Raw genomic sequence first — 12,998 nt, forward strand, 5'->3', positions numbered from 1 at the left:
CTATCCATAAGATGTTGTGATGTATTAGATATTTCTTTTGTTTTTAACCAGATCTAGTGCTCTCTGAATCTAACCCTTAGAGATTTTCATTGACCAAATCTCTTTTTACAAAATATCATAAAGTCTCTCTGTGTATGTACATACACATATACATACATATGTTATTCTGTTAACAATTACAAATCACTTTCCATTTGTTTTTCTCATTTGAACCTCACCACAACCTTAGAATTGGACGGTAATTATCATTATATTTACTTTACAATTGTGGAAATTGTTTGAAATCTAAATGAACTATATGTGTGTTACTTCAAATTCCATAACTCCACAAAAGCTGAGGGTCCTATAATGAGCCTATTTTCATAGGCTACACAGGTAGCATATTCCCATTGCTTTAGATTCCCACTGTATCTATTTTTACCTTTTAAGCATTCAGAAATGCAGCACTAAGAGCAGTAAATATCCTTAAAATTGAAGGGAACATACATTTTAAAAGGAAATTACAGTTACTTTATTTTAAAGATAAACTTATGATTCTGATATAAACAACCTTTTGCTGATTTAGAATATAAATGACCAATCAATATATCACGAGACATCTGTTTCTCAATGGTTGTTTTTACCAGTTTTATAAAAAAAAACCTGGATCTACATTCTAATCATATGAGTCTCAATGAAAAGGAGTGTGGGTTAGTGGAAAGAACTTTAACTTTGGAGTCAGCAACTTATTTTCATCACTTCAGTAAACCATTCTGGTTTACCTTAAGGTTTCTGCAAAGCCCTTTTGCATTACTAAAAAGTCTTTTTATTTGTCAACTCTGTTATTAAAAGCTGCATTTGGGGGTTTCAGTGTCATTATTATTTTTTTAAAAATCATCATCTCAGACACACACACACATACACACACACACACAAAACAATGCATTGCTAATAGCACTCATATCAATCAATCCAGAAGCATTAGCTAAATACTAGAGAGTCACATAAGCAGTGCAGATACAAAAAAAAAAAATATTTCCTGCCTTCAAGGGGATTATAGTCTATCAGGGGAAAGAGAATATACAGAGATAAATATATGTAAACCATAATCTGGCCTCTTCTAACCTTTGCAATCAAACATTACTCCCCTCCTGCTCTTATATAATTCTGTGATATTACTTGCTATTCCTTGCACAAGACATCTCCTGTCTCCAATTTTTTTTATTGCCTTTGCCTTGAGCCTTTGAATGCTCACTCACCTTACCTCTTTCTTTTGGCTTCCTTTGTTTCCATAAAGGCTCAGATAAAACAACATTTTGTAAAAATCCTTTCCCAATCCCCCTTAATATTAATACCTTTGTTCTGAGATTATTGTGAATTTGTGTCATCTCCATCAGATTTTGGGCTCTGTCTTTTTATGTCTCTGTTTATCTGTCTCTGACTCTGTCTTTCTCTATTTCTCTGTCTCTGTATCTCTCTGTCTCTATCTCACTCTCCATATATATGTGTCTGTGTGTATGTCTGTATATGTATACATGTGTATATGTGTATGTGTGTATACAAATGGATATAGATGATAGAGATAGAAATAGAGATGGGGATGGATATAGAGACAGAGTACCAAAGGAGGCATTAGGAGCTAGGGAAAATCAGAAAAGACCTTTTGCAAATTCCATGAAGGATTTAGATTTGAAAGAAACACAGAATTCTTTGAGATAGAATTGAGGAGGTCCTTCGAGAACTACAAAATAATATGTCGAATGAAGATGGAAATTACTGTATAAAAAATATCAATTGCTTCCTTTTGAGTAGACCATTTAAAAAGGTAGTTTGGACTTTAAATACCAAAGTGAGGAACTTGTATTATGTCTTACAGATAGTAAGAAATGAAATCTGAAGAACTATCTGAACAGGGTAGTGACACAGTCAAAATTGAGTTATAAAATATTTCCTCCACAATTCTCATTCACAGTTCTTTAGAGCAACACTCGATGACTTCAAAAGATCCGTGATTTCATCCATATGTATATGGCCTACACTTATGTAAATCATCAGGCCTCTGGTACCTTAGAAGATGATTTTATGAATTGTAAGCTAACAATCTTCCTTTGAGGGCCAGTATTTTGGTGAGGAATGTGTTTGAATTCAGCCATGAAGATAATCAGGAGAAAGTGATTTAAGTACATAATCAAATCCATTCCAGCCTGGAAGGAGCTGACCAATTTTGTGATTGGATGACATGGCTATTTCAGAAAATAAAATCAAATAGACAACAGAAAAGGTTTTCAAATTTCTACTGTGAATTGATACAGATATAAGAGTATTTTGTTGAATTACTACAAATAAAGCTAATATCATATTTCTCTTGTTTTTCAAATGAGAAACTGAGAATAAAAAATTTCTCATGGCATTGTCACAAAGTAAATGGCATCACATTATTACCATTTTTATTTAATGTTCAGAAAAATCTAACCTGTGGCATAATATAATATACCGGTCATATATTTAACATTGCATTCTATCTGGGACAGAATAATTGATTTCATACATCTGTTGCTCAAGGTCTGATACAGTGATCCTTAATTTATTTCCAATTCTGTCAATATCCTTAAAATATGAGCTATAGTGAAACATATGAGAGGTCTAGATAGGTTAAGCTTCTCTTTCTTTACTTTCTTTTTTTCCCTTATTTTTGGAGGACAATGAGGATTAAGTGACATGCCCAGGGTCACACAGCTAGTAAGTAAGTATCAAGTGTCTGAGTCTGGATTTGAATCTAGGTCCTCCTGAATCCAGGGCTAGTGCTTTTTCCACTGCACCACCTAGCTTCCCCTAAGGATCATCTCTAATATTAAACATTTTAAAATAGCTATCTAAAACTTTCTCATTTGCTTTCTCATCTAACACTAATCCCTTAGCCTGCTTTTATTTCAATCTGTCCTTATAAACCTACTCAGACATTTTTTTTTACATCAAAAGTTAATGATATGGGGCAGCTAGGTGGCACAGTGGATAAAGCACCGGCCCTGGATTCAGGAGGATCTGAGTTCAAATCCGGTCTCAGACACTTGACACTTCCTAGTGGTGTGACCCTGGGCAAGTCACTTAACCTTCATTGCCCCTCAAAAAAAAATGGTCAATGACATGCAAATTTCATCAGTTAACTGAAACCAAAAAGGTTGTGACATGTGCAATGTCATAAAATGAGTAAGTTATAGAAGAATCAGGATTTGAACTCAGGTACTAAGTAGGTGACAAATACATATCTGTTGATTATTATCTGTTGGATAAATGAATGAAGGGATATATGAATAGATGATTGAATTTGTATAGGGACTGTTATTCATCTCTTTTTTTCCTGCTACAGTATATAATTCAGTACCTTGCAGATAGTAGGGACTAAATCATTGTTGAATTTTAATGCAATTATTCATGAATACCCATCAAAAGTAATATTTAAGAAGGAAATAGTGTATATCAAAGTGAAGGTATTAAATTTGTGACATAAAATTTATAATCTCAGTGATCTTGCTCATGATTTACCTTATTAAATGAATAAGTAAATATATTGTTAATAACTTTATAATTAGCTGCTTTTGACCTACGACCAAATACGCTGCTGTATTCAGTTTTAACATTCTTTATCATTCCATGTATTTCTATATTATTATGTGTATGGAGGGAAAAAAATTTCATTGTGATAGGTTTGCAGGATATTACAGTTTGAAAACATTTTCCTCATGCTTACCCTACTTTGTTTTTAAAAGGTTTAAAAGATATCTAATTGCTCACCCTGAAATAATAAGGTTTCTCTTTAATGGCCCAATTGTCTTATCCATCAATTGTAGTCTAACCAACTTGAGTATTTGCATATAGTCTCAATATAAAAGTTGGGAAGGAAATAATTATGAAAATATTTTGAAAATTGCTTCATATTTTATAGTTTCGATTGATGATTTGTTCCATTATCACAGCAGGGAAGTATTCCCTGGCACTAGAAAAAGCCACAAAAAATAATGAATAGCAATTTCTTTTTAGTTTATGTTTGTTTCACTTTTCATAATGATTGCTTTGCTACTATTCTCAATTATTATGAATGGTAAAAGCCACTTATTAGCTATTATAACACCAAATATATCCCCTGGCCACTTGAGAGCCCAAATTTATATTCTTTATTAAAACTGACTTTCTTATGCTTATACGGAAAAAAAAACCATATTATATTATTGTCTTCTTGAAGGACTTAGTCTTTCTCTCTATAGTGTGAGAAAAAAAATAATAAAAAACCTTCTAGGTAGATATGTAGAAGCCTAGCTGTCTTGATATGTAGAAAAATGAACAGTATAAATTAATGTGGACTTTGCCTCAATTGCTCCTACTTTTAGACAATATTAATCATTGCACTGATATTAATCATATATCAAGTTATACATTCATATAACTTACCAGGTTATGGAACCAGTATATATTTTTTCTGAAACAATGAAAGAAGATAAAACTGCATTATTCTGAATATCTGATTTTTGGTAAACATCGATGTAATTGGAAAGAGAATGTTGCATAAAATATTTTAAGATCTATTAGAGAAGGGTCAAGGAAAATGGAAGAGATAGAAGAAATTATGACATGGAAATATTTGACAGATCCATGCTTTTTGTGTTTGTGGAGATGAACATACCCTCCAAAAACACCAATTGGAACTCCTCCATAGCCTTCCATGACTTGCCGCTTGTCAAAAATGATAACCACTCACGAATGAACTACTGGTAATTTGTTTTTCCAAATTTAGATCAGCTTCTTCTTAGACTATAGCAACATTTTAGTCCAATGCTAATACTGTTTATGTAGCATTTGGACTTTAATAACATATTCCTGAGTGTTCTTTTGGCAGAGAAATGCAGAAAGAATCTATGTCATAGTCAGATATGACATTGGAGTAGGAAATTAAGGTTGAAAATGGTAATAGTGCTTCTTTTGATAAAAATAATTGCTCTCTCAAAGTCCAAGTTATTGTCCATGTTGTGGGAGAGGTGAGGAAAGATAAATAATAGAAAGGAATGACATGAAAGTCAGGTGACACCAATGAATGGATTAGCACCCGTACCAGTGTACTGCTTCTCTGACTCTAAGAAATTGACAGGGAGGGTCATGTGGTCTATGACGTGATCATAATGATAAACATGACATCTAATATAGTTTATCAAAGGGACTTCATTTATCTTTTGCCAGAAGAGAAAATAAAATATATTGGAACAAATCTTAGATGCCATACTCACTTGTTGCAAATGATGTAGTACTGATTTCACTGACCACAAAAGTTGACCAACCTTAAATGTGCCTAAAATGTCCTTAATATATGGATGAATTCCTTAAGTAGCAATAATATTACATAAAAAACTGGAAAACATATTGAATCAATTGTAACAAATAGCTTCATATTGCTTTTTATCAATATCACATTAAGTTTCAAATCATAGAACATACTGACCTGTGTGGAACAATCATTGAAAACAAAATACATTAAAACATAAGAGATTGAAATAATGTAAGGGGAAAAAGTTGAAAGTCCTGAGGTCACATAAAACCTTTACTTAATGCAAACTTCAGAAATTATAGCTAATATCAAAATAGATGAGAAAACACAACAATAGATTAAAATGATTTTGAAAATGACATGGGCATACTTTGACTGGAATTCCAGTAAGCCCCTGTTGAGTTTGATGGCATGAATCTGAATAGTAGATAAATGACACCAAAACAGAGTACTTAAAAATTAAATCTTATGTCTGTAATAATCATAATGAATATATACATTCTTTCACAGTGTTGATAAAAATAGTAAAAAAAAAAATCAAGATCTGCAAACAGAATTTTACATGGCAGTTATCATCCCAGTAAAAACCAAAGGAGGACAAGTAAAGGTATCAAAGAATAACCATAGGGATAGATGATGAAGATCAATTTGAAAGAAACATACTTGAAAGACCTATTGAGGATCAACAAGTAATTAAGGACCATATCAATATCTATGCCTGATATTTACAATAAAAGACCTAAATACTATATTGCCAAATGTAAAGACACACTTATTCTATAAGTGTAGCTCTAGATCCGTGTGAACACACACACACTTACACAGATATCCTGAAAATGAAAGGAAACCAGAAATTTTAGATGCTCTTCATACTGACTGAAAGTAAAAGCCAAAATGTTAATCTAATATGACAGTCAAAGAATGAAACACACAAGTCAGCAACAACAAAAAATAGTACATTGAGAAGTTAAAAAAAATAGAAGACAAAAAAAAAAACGAAGAACGTTGAACTGGTCATCTCTTTGGCCTCAAGAATGCCAACACAACAGAAATTCATGTTGGATCAAATAAATGATAGAAAGCTCACATACCATGGATACAATGAATGACAGAGGAGTCATGTCAAGAGAGATAAATAAATTTATAGCTTCTCTGCAAAACTGAAAAGTAGTTGTGTGAGTCTGAATAAGTTCCATACTTACTGATTTAAACAATTCTAAGTAATGAAAGAACTTTACCAACTTGCTCTCATTCACAGATCTGAGCTTACTTTTCTTAACAGAGGTCTTCACGTATCTATTACCTAAGAATGGGAACACCAGAAAGCCTTTCAAATACAAACCAATTTTGAGTTTAATAGTTTATGTAAATCATTCCTAGGTTTTATGACTCAAAAAAATCTATGACCAATTTCCTTAAAACAATAGGTTGGTCAAGAAACAAATAGATTTTTGCATATATGTATATGTGTGTTCATGTATGTGTATGTGTTTATCTGTGTGTGTGTGTGCGTATATTTTCCCAAAGGATAAGGAATAACTTATCTACTTTATCAACATCAAACAAGGTAACTAAACATGCATTACAATTTATATTGCCTTCATTAATCTCACAATAATTTTTTGACTCAGTTTATTTCTACAATGCAAATATCTAAGAGATAGAAGTATAGGTAAAATATTAGAGCATTTGATGTCCATATTTATAATTGCCCTTTATTTAAAGTATCACACCAACATTATCTATAACAAAATTGCTATAAAACATGGCATTCTGGAGAAAGTTAAACTCATCATGGTTCTGACTATTCTATTTTTTTTTAGTGAGGCATTTGGAGTTAAGTGACTTGCCCAGGGTCACATAGCTAGTAAGTGTTAAGTGTCTGAGGCCAGATTTGAACTCAGGTACTCCTGACTCCAGGGCCAGTGCTATATCCACTGCACCATCTAGCTGCCCCACTTCTGACTATTCTTAAACCTATTATCACCTCTCTTAACTGTACTAAGTATAACTTTCAAATTACATAGGGAATAATTCCAGAATTATGCCAAAATATCTTACATAGATGACATCATTCTATATGTCACTACTGAAAAATAAATTAAACAGCCCCTTCATCTTATGGAATTTTCTATTGTTTTTATCAAGATTTTATTTGGACTTGATAAATAGAAAATTATCAATGTAAATAAAATAAAATATAAAGAACGAAGGCTTTGTTGTTTGCATCTGGAAGTCAAGTTGAACCAATAGATGAAGGTAAAACAAAATATATTTCAATATTCTCTATGTGATAAATATTGAGCATGCATAAATATGTTTTTTTGATCTTGCCATCCTAAAGTTAAAGCTAAATTGAAAAATAATTTTAAGGCCCTTGATACATTTGCCACATCACTCTTCATTGACACTCTCACAAAGATAAAATGACCATAATATATTTGGAAATTATCTCAATGAAAACCCATAAAATAATAATGAACATAAGTACCATCACTATAAGGAAACTATAGAGAGATGAGCACTTCCTAGAGCACATGATAAGTTTTTTAGAGCTTAAAAATGTGCAAATTTGCTTGAGTGTAAAGCAAACATTGTGCAGTAATAGCAAAGGTTGATAATGGATAAATGCTATCAGATTTTTCAACCATAACTGAGTTTTACCTCCAATGTTTACTACCAAATGGCTTAGATCAAATAATGAAATTAAAAGGCATTTCATTGGCAACATCTACATGAATTAGGACAATAACATCTCAAGAAAATGTCAATCTGTTGGATCACATAGATTTGTTTCTGAAAATGGCAATTCAGAAAAAGTCATTGGCAAAAGAAATGAAAGAAACAGCATCCATAAGGAACCCCAACCTATGTCAATGTAGGGTATGAAAAGAAATAATAAAAATGTGCAACACATCACTAAAGAATATAAAAAAGTAGGAGCTATTGAATATCTAGAAAGACATGATTTGATGGAAAGCATGAAGCTTCAGAACTTTGCTCTTTCATAGAATGACAAAAAATATATCACCATAATATAAACATAACTCTTCAAAACATACTGGGATACTCAACCAATAAACTATATGGCAACTATACAACTATAGACTAGCCTGTTTTTTTTTAATTACCCAGATAAAACAAAAATCCTTGAAAAAAAACTATATTCTAATGGATATTTTCAAGCTATGTAGAACAAAACAATATTTCAAAATATAGAGACCTACTGGAACAGAGAAAAAAACAGATTGAAATACGATCATCTGCATGACACTTCTTTTGTCCTATCTCTTATTTATATTATATTCAGGACGGTTACAGTGAGACTGCAGAAAATGTGATTATGTTCCAATATGTTGATTTAATATCAAAAAACAATATTTTATGGGCATGTACAATTATCAGCAGAACATTCAATATGAATGAATAATGGCAGAACAATGCCTAGCCTCCTTGAAGCATTTCTATTCCAATACCTTCATGTAAGATAGGAATGGTTTTATAATAACAATGATAATCATTATGATTGTAACATATTCATCTGTATGATAGTCCAAATAATATTGAATATAAATGAATAATACCAGATTTGTGACTTGTTTCCCATCTATTCCTTTGTGATCTCTATCAGAAAGTTGAAAAGAATAAGAGAAGACAGAAGAGGAGGCCAGCAAGTATACATTAAGTACCCACGATTTGGCAGGAACTCTACTAGATGTTGAGAATACAAGGACAAAGGCAGTTCTTGCCCTTCTATCAACAGCAACACATAAGATCAATTGTGTGTGGGTAGGAGGGGCCACGTGTGCACGTAAGTATTTGTGGTATAGTAAAATTTGATGACATTTTCCTCATCCACATAGCCTTTAAAATTGTAAGGTATATGTATTTTGCACACCGTAAAATAATTAATTATTTTTTAATGTTTTACTTCTTTATCATCCATAGGCTATTTAAGATTCATGTAATTGAAACTACTGACATGTACAAAAAGAGGAAATTTCCCATGGGTAGGTAGAACGAGATTATTTTTTTCTTTTTATTCCTTCTTATTATAGTCTTTATTTATTTTGTGAAATGTTTTCTAATTATATAGATTTTAAAGTAACATTTATTTTTTTTAATTTTGAGTTCTAAATTATTTTTCTATCCCTCCTCTTCCTAACTCCTTGAAAATGTAAGGAATATGATATTAATTATACATGTGCAGTCATGTAGAACATATCATATTAGCCATGAATAAAATAAAAAACACAAAAAAGAAAAATAAAGTTAAAAATGTATTCTATATGTACATCAGTTCTCCCTATCTCTGGGGTTAAATAGAATCTTTCATCATGGGTTCTTTGAAATTTTCCTATATCATTGTTTTGATCAAAGTAACTGATTCTTTCACAGTTGAACATTCTTAAAATATTGCTGTTACTATAGAAAAAAATTTTTTTTCTGGTTCTGCTCACTTCTCTTTGCATCATTTAATAGAAGACTTCCCAGGTCTTTCTGAAAGCATCCTGCTTGTTATATCTTATAGCAAAATAGAATTTTATCACAATTATATACCACAACTTGTTTAACAATTCCCAAATAAAGTAATAAGTTTTAGAGAATGTTTCAATTTTTGTTTTATTATGTTTCATGTGTAACAACTAAGATTCTGAATTCCATGAGACATATTTTTAAGAACTCTCATTGTTTGATTTGATTATTGGCAAAGCTATTTTAAAGCTGTGTTAAGCTCAATTTTGTAGGAAATTTTCCTGGCTGATTACCAGCATCCGCAAATCAACCCCTAAAAAGACTTCCATTCTGAGAATACACCCAGAGGACCCCAAGAACCATCTGAGAGAAGACTTCCAAAGACTTTAAATGAACAGTTTTGTTTTCTCGATTTTTATTCCCTTCTGTTGTTATGTATACCATTTGTAATATGTATTCTCTGCAGAGGCCCTCCCTCTGCAGGCCAGTGTCAAAGTGCCGGTTCATGAGGGACCACCCCTCTGGACAAAATTCCCCTTTCTCCCTTTTCTATATTGTTATTAACATATTGTTTGTTAGCATAGGGTATTATATTCTCTTATTTTTGACTGTTTCATCAACAAAATGTCCCACATTTCTTTTTTTCCTTTTTTTTTTTTTTTTTGCAGGACAATGGGGGTTAAGTGACTTGCCCAGGGTCACACAGCTAGTGTCAAGTGTCTGAGGCTGGATTTGAACTCAGGTATTCCTGAATCCAGGGTCAGTGCTTTGTCCACTGTGCCACCTAGCTGCCCCCAACATTTCTTGAAGAAACAAAGGGGGGACTGTAATGATTGGAATAACACCACTTGTTGGAGAGCTACTGTAGGAAAGCTCCGCCATAAGGAGAAGGTTCCTGGGGGCAAGCCATATGGGTTTTCTTTGGCGTCAGGAAGTGATGTTTGCTTGTGGGAGGAAGAAGGAGCGAGGCTGGCTCTCCTGCTCTCTTTTGTCAGGACTCAGGTGGAGAGCACATTTTTTCCTCTCATGTTAGAGCTTTCCTACAGCAGCTCTCCAGTAGGTGGTATCATTCCAATCATTAGACTAATTTATAGGCATCCCCTCAACTTTTAATTATTTGCCAGCACAAAAAGAGCCTCTATGAATAGTTTTTGTAGAAATAAGTCATTTTCCCTTTTCTTTGATCTCTTTGGGATACAGACCTTGTAATAGTATTTCTGTGTCAAAGAATATGCACAGAATTATAGCTCTTGAGCATAGTCCAATCTGATAGATGTGAGGTAGTACCTCAGAGATTGTTTTACCTTGCATTTCTTGAATCAATGGTGATTTAGTTGATTTTTCTTTTTAATATGACTATTGATACCCCTGATTTATTGTCCTGAAAATTGTCTGCCCATATTCTGTGACCATTTATAAATTGGGGAATGGTTCTAAGTTTTATAAATTTAGCTCAGTTCCCTATATATTTGAGAAATAATGCATTTTTGTGACAAATTTGCTCTAATTTTCCCTCAGTTTCCTGCTTTCCCAATTTTGGTTTCATTAGTAATATTTGTCCAAAACCTTATAAAACAATCCCTTTATGAATAAGCCCCAGTTTGTCATGTATACCACATTATGACTAACTTTACATTGTCAGGGATTAGAAATATCATTTAAAACCAAGTTAAAGATTGAAGGGATGACACAAAGAGGGATTGGCAATTAGCATATTGAAATGCCTGATAGTATTTGGGAAAAGGTCATAACCAGGCATGACATCAGGTGAAATTGAAGTATATGAAATATGGGAATACACAGTTCTACAATTTTTTAAAATCAATTGCAGAGACACAGCACAGAGTAAACTTGACTAGACAAAAGTTCATGTTAAAAAAGAAGATGGGTTTCAATGGACATTAAGCTCTGTGAACTCAGCAGTGTGAAATGGAAACAAAACAAATAAGCAAGTACATTGGGGCTTTGACTGAATTAAGAAAAGTATTGTCTAGAACTTGGGAGTTAGCATTTATCTTGTTCTCTGCCTTTGTCAAAACCTATCTGAAATGTGCTCATTTCTGGCAGCATGTTTTAGGAAAGACATTCATTCATAAGGTGAAAATCATTCAAGCAGTAACAACCAGGATGGTAAATTGACTAGAGATTGTATGGTAGGAGAATAAAATTTGTAACTGAAAATGTTAGTCTGGAGAAGAGAAGAATTGCGTAATCACAGACCATAAGTATTTGAAAGGGCTATCATCTTGAAGAGTGATTTTATTTAGGCTGCTTGTTGCCAAAAAGTAGAACCAGGACAGACAGAGAAAAGTTGGTCTAAATATAGATATGACTTGAAGAAGTTTGTTAACAATTAGAATTGTTCCACTAAAAATGAAATGGGATGCTTCAAGAAGTAATGAATTCTCCAAATGTTCATGAAGCAGCTAGATGATCATTTGTCAGGGATGTCATAGAGAAGACACTTGAAAAAATTTGAATTGGAAAGAATTTGCTCTGAGAGCCTGTTAAATTCTGAAATTTGGTGTCTATAACTGCTTCATATAGAGAAGGAGCCCACAAGTATAGGTTCAGGAAAACTATGCTTTAAACAAGTAAATGACTATATCCAATCCATAGATCTTGTCTTCAGAGAAGAATCAGTCAGTCCTAATAAAGATCCTTTTGAAATATATGTCTTAGAAAAAGTATGACCCTTCAGGTTAGCTCTATATAGCACCTTACTTTTTGAGACCAATCTGACATCCTGACTGAATATTTAGAGGAAAGTTGGCCAAAAACAATTTTTCCCATTTAAGTAGTTCAGTGCTAATCTCATTTTATATTTTGGGCACATCTCACTTTATCCAGATAAACAAACAAAAAAAACACTTGTCAATAAAATATGAGGAAATATTAATATTGATACACAGAAAACAATGCTAAGGGAAAAGGTTATATATCTTAACAGTATGTTTATAAATAATTCATTAAAAAAGATGGTCTGTTATATTCCTTCTGAATTACTTCATTTTTTTTTCCTCTTTGCTGACCACTCAATGTATCATAACAGTCCTTTGTGGGCCTCAAAACTCTAATACATGAGATTATCCTAAAGGATACCAAATGTTATGTCCCCTAGATGGGATGATCAAAGCTATGACTAAACTTAATATAGACATCACTTTTTTAATGCTACCATGGAAACCTGAGTTGTCAGGAGAGATTTTTTTTAAAGTACAGGCTCCAT

Source organism: Dromiciops gliroides, chromosome 1 (genome assembly GCF_019393635.1).
Source record: "Dromiciops gliroides isolate mDroGli1 chromosome 1, mDroGli1.pri, whole genome shotgun sequence".
Classification (NCBI taxonomy): domain Eukaryota; kingdom Metazoa; phylum Chordata; class Mammalia; order Microbiotheria; family Microbiotheriidae; genus Dromiciops; species Dromiciops gliroides.